The 19,345-nt window shown below is 36.0% G+C and overlaps 1 protein-coding gene across 5 annotated transcripts in view; it reads right to left on the reverse strand.

Annotated features, from left to right (window-relative positions):
• Nucleotides 1–19,345, reverse strand: part of LOC108700145 (protocadherin-11 X-linked) — a 901,035-nt gene that overhangs the window by 872,345 nt on the left and 9,345 nt on the right. The window contains exon 1 of one of the 5 annotated variants that reach the window (XM_041574895.1): nucleotides 12,804–13,246. The exons of the other annotated variants lie outside the window; for them this stretch is intronic. The gene's annotated coding sequence lies outside the window, so the exon portion shown is untranslated. Of the gene's footprint in view, nucleotides 1–12,803; nucleotides 13,247–19,345 lie in introns of those variants that run through there. 5 annotated transcript variants of the gene reach the window in all.

The following is a 19,345-nucleotide window of genomic DNA, read 5'->3' on the forward strand; positions in this document are numbered from 1 at the left end:
GAGGAGAAGCGCTAGGATTGTATTGCTTTTGTGACGAGGTTCTGACTGCTGGTTCTACTTTCACTATGTATGTCCTGTTATTATTTTCGTGTGTGTATGTATGTTTGTTTTGAAAATGCAAAAATAAAAACTTTTAAAAAAAAAAAAACATTAAATAAACTAAATAGGCTGGCTTTGCCTCCAATAAGGATTAATTAAAGCTTAGTTTGGTTGAAGTACAAGATACTATTACAGAGTTAAGGGAAATCAATTTTAAAAGTCTGGATTATTTGATTATAATGGAGTCTATGGGAGACGACCATTCCCTAATTCTGAGCTTTCTGGATAACGGGTTTCCGGATAATGGATCACATACCTGTACAGGGCTTTCTAGGTGGTAGAGTATTCCAGCTCAACAGTATACTTTCACTCAAGAACTGCTATGCAACACTAGGGGGCAACTGGAGATTAAAGGCTAATGTGTGCTAATCAACCTACTGCATTTATATTTAAATCTAATTGATAAGAATTTTTCTATCGTCAGCTGAGATATGCCAATCATTTCTGAGAGTGAACATTACAAAGACATCAATAGTGAATGAATAAAAAGTAAGGGATCATAAAAGCCTTCATGTAGCCTGGATAATTGCACTGCTCAACTTACAGATATGTTTTAAGGACTAAACTACAGTAATATAATTATGATTGAAGTATTTTGATGTATTATTTTCTTCAGTGTTTCAGATATATCCACTTTTGTTGACCTATTTTATGCTTGCCATTTTTACTACCAATTTATTCAGGATAGAGGGAAGGGGCAAAATGCCCCTATCAGTCTGTCACAGATTCCCATAGAGATATATAGGAAACGTATTGCCTGAAGCAGATAGGGAGGTGTAGTATCACATCACATGGCTCTCGGGGTATATGTAATCAGGAAATATGACTACATTCTTAATATAAAGTACTCTGAAATCAATTTGCAATACTTCATTTACACACAGCTATTAGTAACAGGCACATTGTTTAGAAAACTATATCTTTTCGAGAACACACTACGGGTTTGTAAATCATATCGGCTTTGGTGACCATCTTGCTTAATATCTATAAACACTTGGGATTTTGCCAATTTTGGTAATAAAGAAATCCTGAACTTTTTTCTCAATTCCCCTAAAACACTAGAGGTGCATGACTTACTTTATATTATATGTAGACAACCAAAACAACAATAATAGGTTGAATAAATATAAAATTTGAAATATGCAGCAGGTGAATAAACAATGAGCCTGGTGGCTGCACATTGAGCTTGTTTTAATTTTAATGTAAATCATCCCTAAAATAAACTACTTGTATAAGAATGTGCTGAAATGCTGAAAAGCAGCCATAATCAGTGAGTACATTTCCCTCAGTCAAGTGGACGAGTTGCTCCTTACATACAGATAAGTATAAGTAAAGTGCAGAAAACCAGGAATAATAGCTTGTCGTATTAGTAAACCTGCTATTACATTTATTGTGGCCCTGTAGCACAGTAACTCAACCTTGCATTTATCGGCTTAGGTAAACGGTTTCCAGAAGCAAGGCACATTTCATGGAAAAAAAACAAAAAAACAGCAGGGCACAGCAGGTACTGGCCTTCTGAAAGCTAATTGTCTTTGGTCAGCATATAACCATGTGGATTTGAATGAAGATGAATAGAGCACTTTCGCACAAGGTTTAATTACATGTGTATTTAATAGGTATCCGTTATCAATTATTACAGGTGTCTATCATGTACACATTTCAACAAGGCATAATGGGCATAATTTATTGGGATACTGAGGTGTAACAGCAACATCTCGGAGCTGGTTAGTCATTTACAATAAGCTGTATTTCATTCATTCTTATCTAAATCTGTTGCCTTTGCATCAGTGCTGCTTTTTGCTTTTTTGTCAAAACATGATCTCCTTGTACGCCTGCCAAAGAAGCACTCTTATTGGAATCATTTAGTGTAAAATTACTTGCATACCCTGTTAGACTTGTATGTAGGACTGGTGGTAATCTTTAGCAAGGCAATTCATCAGACAAGTACAAGCTTTCTGACAGATTTAAAAGCAAAAACTAATACCGGTAAGTATAAATAAAAGGTGTCAAACAGGAATAGGATCTATTATTCAGAAACCCGTTATCCAGAAAGTTTTGAAGGCCATAAAATTTTTAAAAAATATTTCCTTTTTCTTTGTATTAAATCCATACCTTGCATTTGCTCCCAACTAAGATATAACTAATCTTTACTGAAGGTTTATTTAATGTTTAAATTATTTTTAAGTACATTTAAGACCCTTATCCTGAAAACCCTAGGTCCTGAGCATTCTGAAAAACATGTCCCATACTTGTAAGGTTGCTCTATTTTTAGTGACTCCAGTTACGCAAACAAATGCTTTAAAACAGCCGACCATTAAATGTTACCTACCGATTGTTTATTATGCATTGGAACAAATGTTATGCCTTTTTTTGTAATACCGCCATTGTGCCTGTTCAGATTTACAGTATCTAAAGCTGGCCATAGACGTAAAGATCCGATCATACATTCATACAATTTTCGGACCGTATGTGGAGAGTCCCAACATTTTTCGTCCCATGGAGATCAGTCATTTGGACAATCGGCCAGGTTAAAAGATTTCTGTCGGCTGCCGATAATATCTCTGCATGTATTGCCGATCTGGTGATTTTCAGTTGGAGACTGTCACCAGCATTGTCAGACATAATAAACTTTCGTACGATTGCTGTCGGGGGCAGAACATTGGCTGATCTGTTCTTTTACTACTTTATTTAAACTAAAGGTTAGTGGCAGGTCAGGAGATGGGAAAGTCTGATCGTTCCAGGATTCTAACGATCGGATCTTTTTGTCTATGGCCATCTTAAGTCTAAGATTGCCATATTAACAGTTGCTATTTACATACAGTATATACTGTTAAATGCACCACGTCCAAACTGAAATAGCTTTTTTACTATTCACGTACCAGATAAATCTGATTTTTTTCTAAAGACACACTCAGAAAAAATCTGGTACCGACAGTTTAGGAATGAATGAGTAATGCACCTCAATCACTTGACATTAATATGGAGTGAATGTTGCATAATCACGTAAAGAAATCCCACACTGATTGGATTTTCCTGATCCTGCAGTACAAAAGCTTGGCTGCAGAAGGTCATGTATCATTTTGGACATTCAGTGCCTTGGTGCAGATTATATCTGGCACTCTTGTATATCTCAAGTCATCTGTTTATATATTCCATGCATACAATCTTGTGTATTGAGTGCTACTGCACATGAACATGGAAGCAGAAATAATTCAGGCAATTCAGTTCAGTCAAGTCGCTGATATTGAATGACATGATTACAGATGTCCTAGGACTAGGCTCTTGAAAGGGTTAAAGGTTATGATTACACTGGCTTGATTTTACTTGCAATCGGTCCCTTTCTTCTCTCCACTGTGCAAAGTGAACACGGAAAATGAAATATTAAACAGAAAATCTAATATTTATAATAACTGGCACTTATACCCTCTCTGTATTTGCATTCAGGCACAATAAGTCATTACCTGCAGAGCTTACAATCTACATTTTGCAGTTTTCTAAATCTAAAAAATATATAATGACCTAGGTACTGGGTAACTATGACTTTATCAAATGAAGAAGGACCTGACAATGTACATAAGTACATGCTGGCTAACCAGCCCCAGGCCTCAGTATTGGCACTGTGAATTAATTATCTACCCTGCAAGAACCAAACTTGCAGTAGCTTCACTCTTCCTATTTAGCTCAAGAAATGATAGAAACCAATTTTCTCACATGACTGAAACAATAGGTAAAAAATATATATTCAGAATCAGCCCTGTTCATTGAGCTCAAGCTGAACAAAGGGATATACGGGATGTTAAAAGGGATGTTCACCTTCCAAACACTTTTTTCAGTTCAGTTGTTTTCAGATTGTTCGCTATAAACAAAGACTTTTTTCAGTTGTTTTCCATCTTTTATTTTTAACAGTTTTCCCGAAATTTGAGTTTAAAGTTTTAAGTTCCTATCTGGTGTTTCGATCTGGTAGCTCAGTGACCAGGGAGCTCCTAAACCAGTGATCCCCAACCAGTAGCTCGCGAGCAACATGTTGCTCCCCAAGCCCTCGGATGTTGCTCCCAGTGGCCTCAAAGCAGGTGTTTCTTTTTGAATTCCAGGCTTGGAGGCAAGTTTTGGTTGTATAAAAACCAGGTGTACTGCCAAACCGAGCCTGATGTAGGCTGCCAGTCCATATAAGGGCTACCAAACAGCCAATCACAGCTCTTATTTGACATCCGCATGGACTTTTTCAAATTTGTGTTGCTCTCCAACTCTTTTTTTACATTTAAATGTGGCTCACGAGTAAAAAAAGGTTGGGGACCCCTGATCTAAACTGTTACAATTTGCTAAATTTAGTTGAAACAATTAGTTGATACATTGCTCAGCAGCATCTGTGGAATTATTATTATTATTATTATTAACAACTATTATATAAATTTTAACAGCTGCCTTTAATGAAACTCAGGGATTCTGGTCAACAGGGCTTAAGATAACAAATGTATCAACTAAGGGGCCCATTTACTTATCTCGAGTGAAGGCTACTTCGGCCATCGAATGGGCTACTTCGACCTTCGACTACGACTTTGAATCAAACGATACAAACTAAAAATCGTTCGACTATTGGACCATTCGATAGTCTAAGTACTGTCTCTTTAAAAAAAATTTTGACCCCCTAGTTCGCCATCTAAAACCTACCGAAGTCAATGTTAGCCTATGGGGAAGGTCCCCATAGGCTTTCTAAGCTTTTTTGTGTCGAAGAAAAATCATTCGAGCGATGGATTTCTCATTCGATCATTCGATCTAACGATTTTTCATTCAATCGTTCGATCGAACGAATTGCGCTAAATCCTTCGACTTTGATATTCGAAGTCGAAGGATTTCCATTTGGCAGTCGAATATCGAGGGTGAATTAACCCTCGATATTTGACCATAAGTAAATTTGCCCCCAAATGTATCAATTTAAAACAGTTAAATATTTGGCGACCCCCCCCCCAGAGCTGCTTTAGAAGGTGAGAAATAAAACGTTATACTTCATTATTAAAAAAATGGTCACAAATGGAAATTAAATAGTAATTGGAAAACGTCTTTATTTCTGGTGAACAATCTGAAACACTGAAAAAGTGTTTGAAGGTGAACAACTCCTTTAAGGGCTATGGGAAATGTTAAGTCCGTGTATTTGGGGCTTCGTAAACATGCCTACAATTTTCCTTTGTGCCATTACCATAAATTATATATATTTTTTCCTGTCAAAACAGTTAGCTTCTTCTTTCAAAATAAAAAGTGAAAAGTTAAACGTTTTCTCACGTTAATACCTCATTGTTAGTGGCAGAATTAATAAAAGTCAAATTCTACTTATAAAACTTACTTAAGTTATTGCAAATTGACTAGACAGATGTTCTCAGTGCAAGCTGAAGCCTCAGGGCACAACCCAGCAGACTCCCAAGTGTTCCACTGAATGATAGATGCAATGTGTAAAACTCGGTGAAATGTATATAAAATGTTCATGTTGAAGGAAGAAACAAACAAGAAATGTATTAAGGTGTAAAAACAAACAGAAATGAACATGAGAAAACAATAAAGGGACCCCAAATCTATTCAACTTACAAAGAACCTCACAATCAAGTAAGGAGCTGGAAACCTGACAAGACCTCTGAAAAACAGGACAGGCGGTGGCACTAATCTGCTCGAATAAAGACACAATTCCTTGGGTTTGCCGGATAGCTTAATTTTTCAAGTAAACTGTTCAGTCAAGTGATAGATGGGACATGTTGCTCCCTTTCACCGTTTTCTAATGAGTTGCATGGTTCTAGATGGCACAATCTTAAAAATCTTTACCAGAATGTTAAATAGAAAGTTTAACTTAAAAGGAACTTTTATTTTATAGGCAGTCATATTCAATACACATAATGAATTTTTTGAGTAATTTGTCTTTTTTTTTTTTTTAACTTCTTGCCTCTGGTTTTTGTTTTGCAGTATGGCAGAATAGATATGAAATACAGTACATTCATTAAATATATAACATTAACAGCTATTATTTTGTTGTAGTAGTCAATGTGCAGCATCTACAGAATATTCATATAGAATCTATTATATCTAGAAAGCTCCAATAGATGGCATTTTCCATAGAGTCCAAGTAAAACAAATACTTGCTAATGTTTAAATGGTCTGTTTCTTTTTTCTCTGAAATAAGAAAATACTCTGTGCTATATGATACCTAAGCTGCATAGATCCATACATGATCCTTATTGGGTTTATAATCTTTAAAGATTTTAGTAGCAAAATCAAAAGGCCCATATTCAGAGAAACACACACACATGCAAGGTTACATTAGCCAATAAATATATAGAGCTCTGTAACTGATATTATCAATAGTGACACTCCTCTTGGCATGATCCACCCTCCCCATCTACCAGTGCCCTGGGTATCCTAGGTTACTGTCATTTTTTCTCACCCATGGTAAGCAAAGTTCTGTAATTTAGTAAAGTGGTGTTTTGACAGAAAGAATAATCTATTGAGCAGAACAGTTCACAGTCTATTTGAATTTTGTAACTTCTGTCTTGCACCTGCAGTTCCAGAAATCTTTATACCCTTATATAAATATGTACTGTGACTGGGTCCCCATCGTGACTGAACTACCTACCCTAACAGGATGCTATTATAAATATAGCAGTGAACCCACCTGCTAGACTATTAAAAAAGGAAATTTCCAACATATTCAGCTCCCTTAGTGTTACACAATGGTTTCCATATTTAGCCCCAGACCTTAATGCTCACAGTCACATTTACACCTGAATGCTTTCACAGCCACAAGAAAAGATAGCAGTTTGTCTGGCATGGTTACTGTGATAAATTTATTTTATCGTTTATTTTTTTTTTAAATGACATACACTAACACACACATACATAATCATATCAATAGCAAAAATTTAATAGTTGCAAGTAAAAGCAAACACACAAAGGAAGCCTTACCGCACCTTGTACCCAATTCTGCAAAGCAGCTACAGGTACATTCATACTGGCGGTAGGTGCCAGTACTTTATATTGGATGGTGCTTTGACAGGTGTGAAAATCACAAGCAATTGAGATAACTGTGCAAGAGGTCCCATGTAGGACTCAAGTCAAAGCTGGTAATTCATTATAAATACCAAATAATTGCTTGTAACTTGTTTCACTGAGCCATTCTGTTTGGCAACCACAAAACTATTCTTGGAAGGCTTTTGAGACTAAAATACAATACAAGCAAATAAAAGCATAGCCAAACTTTGAATTTTCCTATATAACCTTATATTAATTGAGACAGTTTTAATGGACTCTCTCATCAGCAGTGGATGCCCTACTTTCAACACAAAACAGTCCCAACAAATGGTTAAAATCTACATCACACTTCTAAAAAATGCTTAATAGAGTAGCCCTATCAGCACTCTTCACTTGTCACTGGGCCTTGAAGTCATCATTACAACTTACATAGGAATGCTTTTTGAATGCTCCCTCCTTTCCTCCAATTGCATTTATTTATCCTCTTTTAGACTGAAAGATGATGAAAAACATGATCTGTTATTCGACAGTGGGGCATACACTCAGATGCTGAAGGCAACACAGCAGGATAGACAGACATGAAAGAAATCGAAACTAGTTCAGGCATAAACCCTGTATCCTTTATCACAAAGAAGATGAAACGCGTGAAGGAGACTGATTGGGGGAGTAACATCAGAGCATGTATGAATTGAATATCCCCTCCTCCAGTCATTCACTAGAATGTAATGACACATGACACGGTAGAATATAAATGCAAAACTGAAACCAAATCTCTCCATCGCTCAAACATTTTCACAAAACAAAGTCTCTTTATCTTTTAGTGGAAGTGAATTCCCCAATTGGTTAACGATCACCAAAAATGATCACCAAAACAGATTCGATTTTATACACCTACCAAATCATTTTGCTGAAAATACTATTGCATTTCTAATACAACAGTAATGAAAGTTTGGAAAGCATTGCACGGGAGATTGGAGGGGAAGTCATGGTTACTTGTCTTTGCTTCTTACAGAAAACAGCCTTCAGCTGTACAAGTTAAAAGTGTGCTCTGATCCACTGTTACAGTGACAGAATGATCATTTCTAGCAGTTCATTGAGTCCCCCAGGCTAGTAAAGGGGAACTTCAAAGTAAAATGCTACTTTTGTAACTGGAAACCCTAAACATTGCTCTTATTAAACATCAATCACGTATTTGTTTAGCAGCTAACATATCATTATATTTTCTAATTACTGTAAAATGTCTGGAACTGTAATGAAATATCACTGTTCTTGTCTGCAGTTCTGTGCCCAAATTTTCCTGAGAATGTAACCGAGAGGAAAAAAAACACACAAAGCATGGTTTATCTTTTAGTAATGTCGTCAGATGAAAGCTAAGCTGACAACCTGCCAGCCAAGGCTGATGAGCATTAAATCTTTCCGAACAGAAAATGTCCAAAGGTAAGAGTAAGAGAAGGAAAATATTATTAATGTGGTATATCAACTTAACGCTCTGCAATGCAATTATTTCTGCTCTTCATGGAATGTTTTCATAAAAAGGTGGAAGCTCCGAAGTGGCAGACATTTTGTATACTGTGCGTTTAAGCGTGGATGGAAATGGCTGCCATATCCCTTTATTTGGAACAGTTTATATGAACATTTGGTTGTTTCTTGATATAAGAACATATGCAAAAATATGTAAAGGTAAAGGTGTTAGACGACAGATACAAAACACCATATTTTGCCCACAGTGTACCATGTCAATGGTCGGGTACACATCTTTATATGCCCACTATATGCCCGTTACTTGAGTTACGCTATGAGCAAAACCTGCTCAGGGTGCACTGTTTATTTTACATTGTTCATCAGACAGGCACAAGTTCTAAGCCCTCTCTAATTGGCTGCCTACAGCAGAGGCAAGGGTTGTTAGCCTACAGGTCAAATAGGGTGAGGTACAGCGAGTACAGTACACCAGAAGGCTCAATTTGGAGTTCAACTGGGGCTGTAAACATATTTGCTGTCATACATATTATTGGCCCATAAGTGCAAATTCCCTAAGCAGCGAAAATTCGCCAGCAACGGCTCCGTAGCCATCGCAACGGCTCCATAGCCATCACCACACTTTGCCAGGCATAATTTCTCTCCGACTACAACAATTCACTAAAGTGCTTGCGTCAGTAGGACGGCCTCAGTTGGAGCGCCGAAACGTTGAGCAAGAATAAAGTTTCACTTGGCTTTTGAGACAAGAAGTCCTTGGAGTGCGGTTTGTTTGTTTTCTGCTATATATATATATATATATATATATATATATATATATATATATATATATTCTCCAAGAAGACCAGCAGTACCGGGACTTTTGTACAAAAATAAAGATTATACTTTTGTGAGCATATAAACAGCCAATGTGACGTTTTGGACCACAAGGCCTTGAGAAAGGTCTGAAGTACACCAAAATGTCACGTTGGCTGTTTATATTTTTTGATTTATTTTTTTAGTGTAGGTTTTAAATAACATTTTTCATCCTTTGGGGAAGATGAGAAAAAGTAGAAAGCATCCTGGGGCGTTTTCATTTGTTCATCTGTGTGTCACTGCAAGAACAGCTGATGTTGTTTTCTGGTAACCAAAGAGAAACGGTGTGTCACCAAATTAGAATGCTAATTTAAACTGTCACTATTACTGCATGTTGTTTAGATAATTGATCAAATACAAGAAACACCACAATATACAGCAATGCTAGGGGAGCTTAATTATAGACAATGGATGAGGCCTGAACTGTGCTTCTCCAAAACAAGATGCGATTTTAAACCATAACAGAACTATTTAAATAGAAAAGTAATCAGCTCCCATGTACTTGGCAAAAAGTGCTAGTGACCTGCTAGTTATGATATATGTATGACAATCTCTTAATCATAGCAATTAAGGAAAATGGAGACAGCCTAATTAAAAAAAAAAACCTTTGTACTTACTGCAATATAGAAAAGCAGTCCGTGTGAAATACTACCAACTTGTTAAAATATTTTTTAATCAAATCAGATAATCAATTTTTTTTCTATAACTCTCGAACAGTTCTTGGTTTTCCTATATCTCTTTAAAGCATTAAAAATTAAAAAATTAAATCAGTTTAAAAACCCTGAAAACCTCTCTTTTGTTCGTACTTTTTATATTTGGATATCTTGATAAATTCAATTACATTTGTGGTTTTAGAGTTTGTGAGGTTAGTTGTGGTTCCAAAACCCTCTAAAACCTCTATTAAAATGTGACCCTTAATACATTAGCCTCTTAAGTGTTGTTGCCATGGTTTGTGGTTTTTGGTTGCCTAAGCTGCCACTGTCTCTCAAGCAGGCCTGCCACAAGCTAAACCTTCAAGACCCTCCTAACATGTTATAATTCCACTGCAAGAATCCAGAACTAGGAAGAGAAAGAACATGGCCTTGCAGTCCAAGGTGGGTGGTAGGACAATCCTGGGCCATAGCCAGTTAAACACAATAAACATTATAACCCTCAATAGTAGAATTACTTCTTAGGGTAGCTTAGTTATCCCCCGATAAACACAATTTGGCAAAGTGGTATAATGACCCTTTAAAAGTGAAAACATCCTTACAGATATGTTCTATTAATCTGCCATAAAAGTTGCTGGCACAAGACATACTTGGCTGCAATTTTGCTACTGTTTTGAACACATCCTACACTATGGGTGTTCCAACATGAAAACAATGGAAAACACACATTGACACAATTCATAACAGTTCTTGCATCAACAGGTAGCAGTAGCTCAAGGGTTTCAATAGATGCAGCAAGCTTGCGCCTAAAGAATTGCCCACATGTAATTTTGATCGCAAGCACCAAAAGTGATGCCAACCGGATCTCGAATATTTCAATGCAATGGCATGTTATAGTGCAACTGAATAAATTGCATTGCATTGACCACAATTGTGTTTGGTGCAACTCAATGCAATGATGCTAAAATTCTGTGGGGAAAAAAAGCTACATTATGGGTATAAAATATATAAATGGTTTTTTTTACACACTGCACTTGCGGCACTACAATTTACCAAAAGTTCTCGAGTTGTATTTAAATTTGGGACCCAAGCATAGCAACGCATCAGTGCTAACCACAAAGTCATTGTGCCAAGACTAGGAAAGTGATTAGGGATAGCCAACTCTTTCACACTACATAGAAGAAATGTCACTATACTGTTTGTTTAACAATATGTGTACTGTAGATCACAAAATCTACAGTGACGACATAGACAGGGCCGAATTTACATAATGAGTGTCCCTAGGCTTGCTGTTGTTTGTCGCCCCCATCCCCTCCCCTTTATTCATGCAAATTTTTGGAGCAATTGGGATTGGTGCACGGGAAATTTAAAAAAACAATTGTATTTCCTGCGCATCTCCAGTGTTTCTGAACCAATGTGAGTGTGGCTGGGCAGCATGCCGCCCCCTAGAATCCTGCCGCCCTAGGCCCAGGTCTTGGTGGCCTTTCCACAAATCCAGGCCTGGACATAGAATTAACAGCAAGTCAGTGCCATCACTTCTATGTTTCCATTGTTTTCCATGCTTTTATGCAAAATAAAACGTTGTCCTGTAAGTAAACAATCCTGTAAGTATGGAATGTCCCAGCAAGGAACATGTTAAAGGATAACTGACATATTTGTAGAAGCAACACTACCATAATTCAGTATTTCTCTTTTAAACATCATTTGGTTTCAAACCAGAGACAAGTTATCTGAACTCCCAGACATTTCTTGTCTCCTGATGCAGCCCCTGTTAATTTCCTTATGAAGCCGCAACCACAGCTATATTTCTTTGACAAGCAGAAGCCATTATGTTAGACTGCAATTAAGTCAAGAACGAAACTGAGATATGATGGAATATATTGTATTATCTGTCTTAAACCACTGCAATCTATTAGTAACAATATTATTTTTAGTCTTATTATGTAATATTAATGAATATATATATTTGCCATGAGAAATCTCAGAGCCTTGATTCTAGAAAGCCTCTCTTAAAACAATTTAAAATCTGTCCCAAATAATTCGTGAAACAGCGGAAAAATTGGTGAAATGTCAAAAATTCGCAAAACTCATTGAAGTCAATAGGCATCAAAATAATTTTGACGCACAAAATTTTTTTGACACAATCATCAATTTTTATATGCGCAACTATTTTGTCCAAAAGTCAATGGGCGTCCGAGTCATTTTGCTGCAAGAAATTTTGATGCACGCAAAATTTCTTTGTAGCACCGGATTTTTCGACGGCAAAATTTAGACACAGTGTTGTGAAACATTTGCAGGTGGCGAAAAATCGCAAATCCTGCCTGGCGAATTTATTCGCCCATCAGTACTTTCAAAGCCCAATGAACACAATCCAATAATATTTATTTATTCATTTATTTATTTTAAAGTTGCTCTGCTAAATGACCAATTACTAAGGACAGTATAATCCAATTTTTTTTTTAATTATTTCCTTTTTCTCTGTATTAATAAAACAGTAGCTTGTACTTGATCCAAACTAAGATATAATGAATCTTTATTGGAAGCAAAACCAGCCTATTGGGTTTATTTATTGTTTACATGATTTTCTAGTAGACAAAACAATGAGATTCATATTACAGAAAGAGCCGTTATCCAGAATACAACAGGTCCCGAGCATTCTGGACAACAGGTTCTATACCTGTATAAGTTGCCATGAAGTGAATGTCGATTTAGACAAACCTGATGATGTTATGCAGTAAGCCTTTCTTCTACAGCAATGTGCGATTCTGGGAGACGGAATCATTGCATGGATTCTGTGCCAACTACTTGTAATCTGAAACAACCATGCAGGATTTATTCACTAAATGGTGAACTGGATGAACTGAAGATTATTTTTGGCAAGTGAAAAGCTTTGTCATAAAGACACTTTATAGTAAAACCTGACGTGTGCTACACATAAGAAAAACTTTGCCCAGATACAAATTATACACAATTCTTTTTTACTGAAGCTCAGATAGAGAGAGAGAGAACTGTATAAGTTTGAAATATAATTATTGCAATCATTTTGGTAACGGTTTATTTTATCTGGCTTCTAACAAATTTTCTTTCACTGTTTTAACTCGAACACTGGGTCGGCACCATAGAACTACACGTCAAAGAGTAAATTAGTATTGACTAATTGTTATTCTTACTATGGTTAATTCTACAGCAATATTTTGGCTTACGCTTAGCAGGATAAATAACTTAGTAGGCTCTTAAAATGTGAACATGTTAATCTACTACCATGAGTGAAATCTGGCCTAAAAGCAATAGAAAGATTTCATTAACTACTGAGTCCCAACTAAATGGCTATGTCACTCAAGATAGTATAGGATAAATGTCTGCAGCACTAAGTGAATATGCTTGACTCATTAACATGGTGTCTCTTAGTGGCGAGACACACTGGAGAGGAAGCTTTCTGTGCTTTTAACCTTTTAATAATAGCAGGCTTTTAGTTTCCAAGCCTGTCAATCTGCTTCCCATTTCAAGGCAGGGAAATTTCATTATTAAAATCTGCATGACCATTTTAATTCTGCATTTCAGCTGTATTAGATGTAACATTACTAAAGAGTGGATAATCTATCACTGGGACAAGCCATTGCTACGTGCTAGCTTATTGGCACATCATCAGGTACATCTAATCTTGAACAGTTATTTCTTTATATCATTATATATAATAATAAATGTAACAAATGATCACGCACACACACATAACTACACACATTATTAACTGCAAACTAAGCTCTAACATTTCATTTTATGTTCAGTATGTATTCTTATTTTGTGGCTTATTCCTTATTCCTTTTGTTCCTCGTTTAATGCAGTGCTTTAAACTGAATGTGCCATCAGTTGACACCCTTGGCTGAATTATTTTTTCTTTACCTAAATACAAAGGAATCATAAATAAAACAACAACATAGCTAATATCTTACATGGCAAAGTATACAATGTAAAGCATAACTTGATAAACCCTTGAAAAAAACTGCACTGAATTTTCCAAGTACCCTGTCAGTCATATCCCTTACTTCTTTAGGATGACCCCTTCCTGCTTCTCTTCCTGTATATACTGCCGCTGCCACCTGCTGGCATGCTACATTAATTTGCTGTTTCTCAAGTGACAGTTAGGGGCCCATTTACTTAGTTCGAGTGAAGGAATAGAATAAAAAAAACTTTGAATTTCGAATGTTTTTTTTTTTTGGCTACTTCGACCATCGAATAGGCTACTTCGACCTTTGACTACGACTTTGACTTCGAATCGAACGATTCAAACTAAAAATCATTCGACTATTCGACCATTCGATAGTCAAAGTACTGTCTCTTTAAAAAAAACTTTGACCCCCTAGTTCGCCACCTAAAACCTACCGAAGTCAATGTTAGCCTATGGGGAAGGTCCCCATAGGCTTTCTAAGCATTTTTTGGTCAAAGAAAAATCGTTCGATCGATGGATTAAAATCCTTAGAATCTAACGATTCGAAAGATTTAATCGTTCGATCAAATGATTTTTTGGTCGATCTAACTATTTGCGGTAAATCCTTCGACTTCAATATTCGAAGTCAAAGGATTTCCATTCGGCAGTCAAATATTGTGGGTTAATTAGCCCTCGATATTCGACCATAAGTAAATTTGCCCCTTAGTGTTTCTTCCTGTATTTATTCCACCTGCTTTCAACCTTACATCATATACTTTACATAGGGAAACAAATAGTGTGTGTCTATTATCCACCTGACACCTTTGATTATAAGTTTTTTCTTTTTAATTTGTTCTAGCATGCAGTTTTTATCAAAAACATTCATTTTGTTAAAAATTGTTTATGGATATCACTACATGACTCTATAATTAAATCTATAAAGTCGTTTATATAATGTTGTTGCATTATCTAGATTGAAAATCAATCTCATTAAGTCTGAGGCACTTAATAGTAATCTTTTACAAAGACACCATGTAACCAAATTAATCTAATTAATGCTTGATTTTCAGTGGCAAACTTCCAGCAGAACATACACATTAATATAAACCTGCAGTTGTTTCTTCCACATTTAACTAAGCTCTCCCTTGTCTCTATTCTATTAATGTCTTTTATTTCGTAATATATTATGTACATTAAGTAATGCATATGAGTCTCAAAATGAATAATCTGCTTGTATTAAGGGCTTTTCAAAAGGATCACTTAAAAGAGCAACAAAGAGAAATCTTAACATGCAGCTGTTATGAGAAATATAATCTTACTAAACTGTAAATTTAGTTTGGTGCCCTGGACGTAACTTCACATTTTAGTGAATTAGCATTGTTCTACCGAATTTTCGTCCTGGTGAAGTGTGGAGATGTGTGCGAAGCCGTCGCTGGTGAATTTCCGGAGGTTAGTGAATTTGCCCCAAAGTGTACTATACATTCAATGATGGACACTAAGCTGTGTTCTTATGCAGGTTATTACAGGAGTATACACAACAAATTTTGGAACCCAGAATATTTTACATGAACAGATACAATGTAGTATTGACTTGGATCAGAGAACAAAAAAGTGTATACAAAAGATCACTTTTGGGAATACAATATGCTGCCCCAAAGAAAACCAAGAAATCAATTTCACGCCACCTAAAGTATCAGCTACTAATCAATCTGCATGATCTAAGCCTAATGGGAGAATGTAATAACCAGTGTTGGAATAAAATGCACTGTGTGAGAATTTCCTCTTTACGAATAAGTTTTCCTTTGAACATACAGTGTTAGGAATTACAACATACAGTATAGGGTCTGATCTCTAGTTTGTCATTTGTGCCATTGCATAGTACACGTATTTATATGACAAAATGCTTTATAGAAAAAGTTAGCAGAGACCCTGGGTCTGCTCTATGGCAGAAAGCTCTCTATGGTGCAGGGTGACCTTTTGCATTTGTTCTGTTTCTTCAATTACAGATTAAGATTAGTTTTGTATTTTTTATGTTAATCCATACTATATGTATAGACGTTTATTGTATTGTGGAAACTATTATGAGCACAGGGAATGCTTTTTATTATATGTAAGTATGCATTTTTAATAACTGCCTTACCATTTTCAAGGAGAGTACCTTAATAATGATAAATGTTTGGGAATGAACATTTATCTTGCTTCTGTGGGGATGAGCAGAGCATGATAAACCTCTCCTGGCATAAACAAAGGAATACACCGGACAACCTTTTATAAAATGCAGGCACCTTACAAAGTTCCTTATTTTAATATTCAAAATGTATCCACCACTGAAACGATCTATGGCATGCATCTTTGTGAAACAGGTAAAGATGGTTAGATAAGTAGTAATCTAACTACACTCTTTGCAACCCATATATTTTGTCCCTAGATATGTACTTGATAAAGGCCACAGTTTTACTGCAACCATTTTTTTTTGATTCTACTTGCCACAGGGCAGGACTCGATGATGCGTTTTGACCGGACACGTCGCAATGCGACTAAACGCATGCAACGTATCGGATGGTTTACTGAAAGTTACTTGGCTCATCAGGTTGTCCAAATTGTTAAATCAAATAATCAATCAAATAAATTAAATCAATTAAGGCAGCTGACCAGGAAAGTCTGTGAATGTTGAGTAGGGGTGGGGGGCGGTAAGAGGAGCCTCATCAATCCTGGATGGTGGTGCACACTACACACAAGTAATGCCATACAACATACTCATAGCATGACCAATAACAAATACAAAGTTCACAGCACACACAAAGTTCAACAAACAATCTTAGAGGGTTAATTATCAAAATCTGAATTTTTTAATCCGACCAAACAACTATTTTCCCTTATTTATATCGATAAAAAAAAAAAAACTCTAAAAAAAAAATCGGATCGGGGTAAACCGCAACTTTTTCGGATTGTCATGTGGAAAGCCTGAATTTTCACGTTTTACATCCGAAAACCATGAAAAATTTTAGTTTTCGTGTAAAAACCAGCGTCAAACCATGAAAACTTTGTGAGGGTCAAAACATCTTTAAATGGTTAAGGGGACATATGCCATTAACTTTTCCATGAATTTGTCAGGTTTTAGATGGCGTATTTTTGTATTCAGACTTGCAACGGCTTTGGGGCATAATAAATCATGAAAACAATTACATCTTTTTTTACCGCAACTTTTATGGGTTTTCAGCGTCAAAACGGAAGCCACAAAAAAAAAATTTGCGTTAATAAATAACCCCCATAAAGTGAAGCAGTACTTAAAAAGATACACCAATCATGATTTCTACGGCAAAAGAAAAAGTGACACAAAATGATACGAAAACATGTTTAGGTTTGCCACCTGGTCAATATTATACCAACTTAACTGGTAATAATGGTGCTTTATACTAATTTTATCAGTAGGAAATAGAGATAACAGATTGTGGAATTTTTTTTCCAAAACTCAGTACATAAAGTTTATATATTAAAAAAACACTTTCAACAATACAAAACAAAGCAAACTTCTTCCAAATGCATAAAGCACAGAGCAGAAGTACAGGTTTAGGGCCTATCCAAGTGTGATGATGGCGGCTCTTTCTAAAACCGATAGCTTATTGCATTGGAGAATCTGTCCGCAACTGCTCCTGCCAGACTGTCTTGATGTTTTCCCACTAATGGAAAGCTTGTTTTCTTTCTAAGATAGTTCATTTATTTACTCCTAGAAAAAATGTGTGACCAGCAACAGACAGAGATGAGATCGTTCATAATAACTTAATGAACAATATTTATCAAGACAATACCATAGCAATCCTGGGGCAAAGTGATTGCTCCTTATCAACAGAGAACATTCAATTGATTTTTGCTCAATGCTTTACAATGATAAATATGAAACAATCAATTTGGCAAAGAAATGCTCCAGACAATAGTATCATGATAAATATAACCATAAGCGTTACTATCCAGAAAAAAACACCAAATCACTATTTTAAAGCATTTATAGAGCTGCAATCCATTTACAAATCAAGTAATGTTGACATCAAAGAGTAAGCAGTACAGTAGATTGCAATAACAGCAGGTTACAATATTCCATTAGAATAAGTTTAATTTTTCTACCATAATCAGGTGAATATCATAAAGCTTATAGTTTGCAAGCTTTGCCAATTCTCTAACCAAAAAAAGCTTCTTCTCAGATGTAAACACTGTGTTAACATTCAGTTCACAACTGATCACAACTGATCATAAGAACGATCCATTGATCTGACCTGTACATGTCTTTTAATCCTTTTATCTATACTATAACAGCCCTAACATTGATATTACATTGACAGCATTTTATTATATATTGCATGGCCAATGTGTTTTAAAAGCTGAAAACAAGCTCACAATGCCACAGGGCTTTCAAAAGAGAACCCATGCTCTCAGTGCTATTCATAGTTAAATACATTCTCTACTCTATCTAGCATTGTTGACTGCACACCAGAGAGATGTTAGCAACTTGATGTATTCCCACAGAACAGAACTAGTGAAATGATATTAGTTTCAAATGGTATATTACTATCATTTGTCTGTTGCTTGCCATGGTTGGTTAATCTTGCCATGCCACATGTTGACAGACATGTGCAACATATATTAAAGGGTAACTTAGAATTTTGTGGGTCAGCTCTTTAGCAGTCATTGTTGTAGAATTTATGATGACAGGTAGACAAAACATGGGCTTTGTCCAGTGGTGACCACCGAGACATGCACCCATTTAAGGGCTATAACTAACTTTTTATGTCACTTAGCTTAAGCAACCTGGACAACGCTTGAACTGGGAACTGGCATTTGCTGTATATGACAGTGTCACACACTGTAACCTACAGCACTTAATACCCCTCTGAATTGTGTCTGTAAGTTACCCTCCCATTTAGACTGTAAGCCCTACGGGGCAGGGTCCTCTATCCTTTTGTCTCCTTGACACTGAGCACTTAATCTCTATTGTAATTATATTTATGTGAATTGTATTTCTAATAATGAACTCATTGTTACTTATTATTGCAGTGACCCCTTGTTTGTTACTACAAATTTATTGTTTTGCTGTACAGTGCTTTGCCCTCAAGGAGCACTATACAAATAAAAATTTACATACAAGCAACATAGGGAAAGTACTGTACTATTAAATTAGACATTAAAAGAGTTTGGCTTTGCGATGCTAGATAAAAAATGTTCAGTGGGTACCATATGAACCAAGATCTTGAATAGTGATGGGTGAATCTCTCTCGAAAGATTTGCGAAAAATCGTGAAATCAGAAAGTTCCTGAGAAAATAGTGAAATTCTATTGTTTTC

This window comes from Xenopus laevis, chromosome 8S, assembly GCF_017654675.1.
Source record: "Xenopus laevis strain J_2021 chromosome 8S, Xenopus_laevis_v10.1, whole genome shotgun sequence".
Classification (NCBI taxonomy): domain Eukaryota; kingdom Metazoa; phylum Chordata; class Amphibia; order Anura; family Pipidae; genus Xenopus; species Xenopus laevis.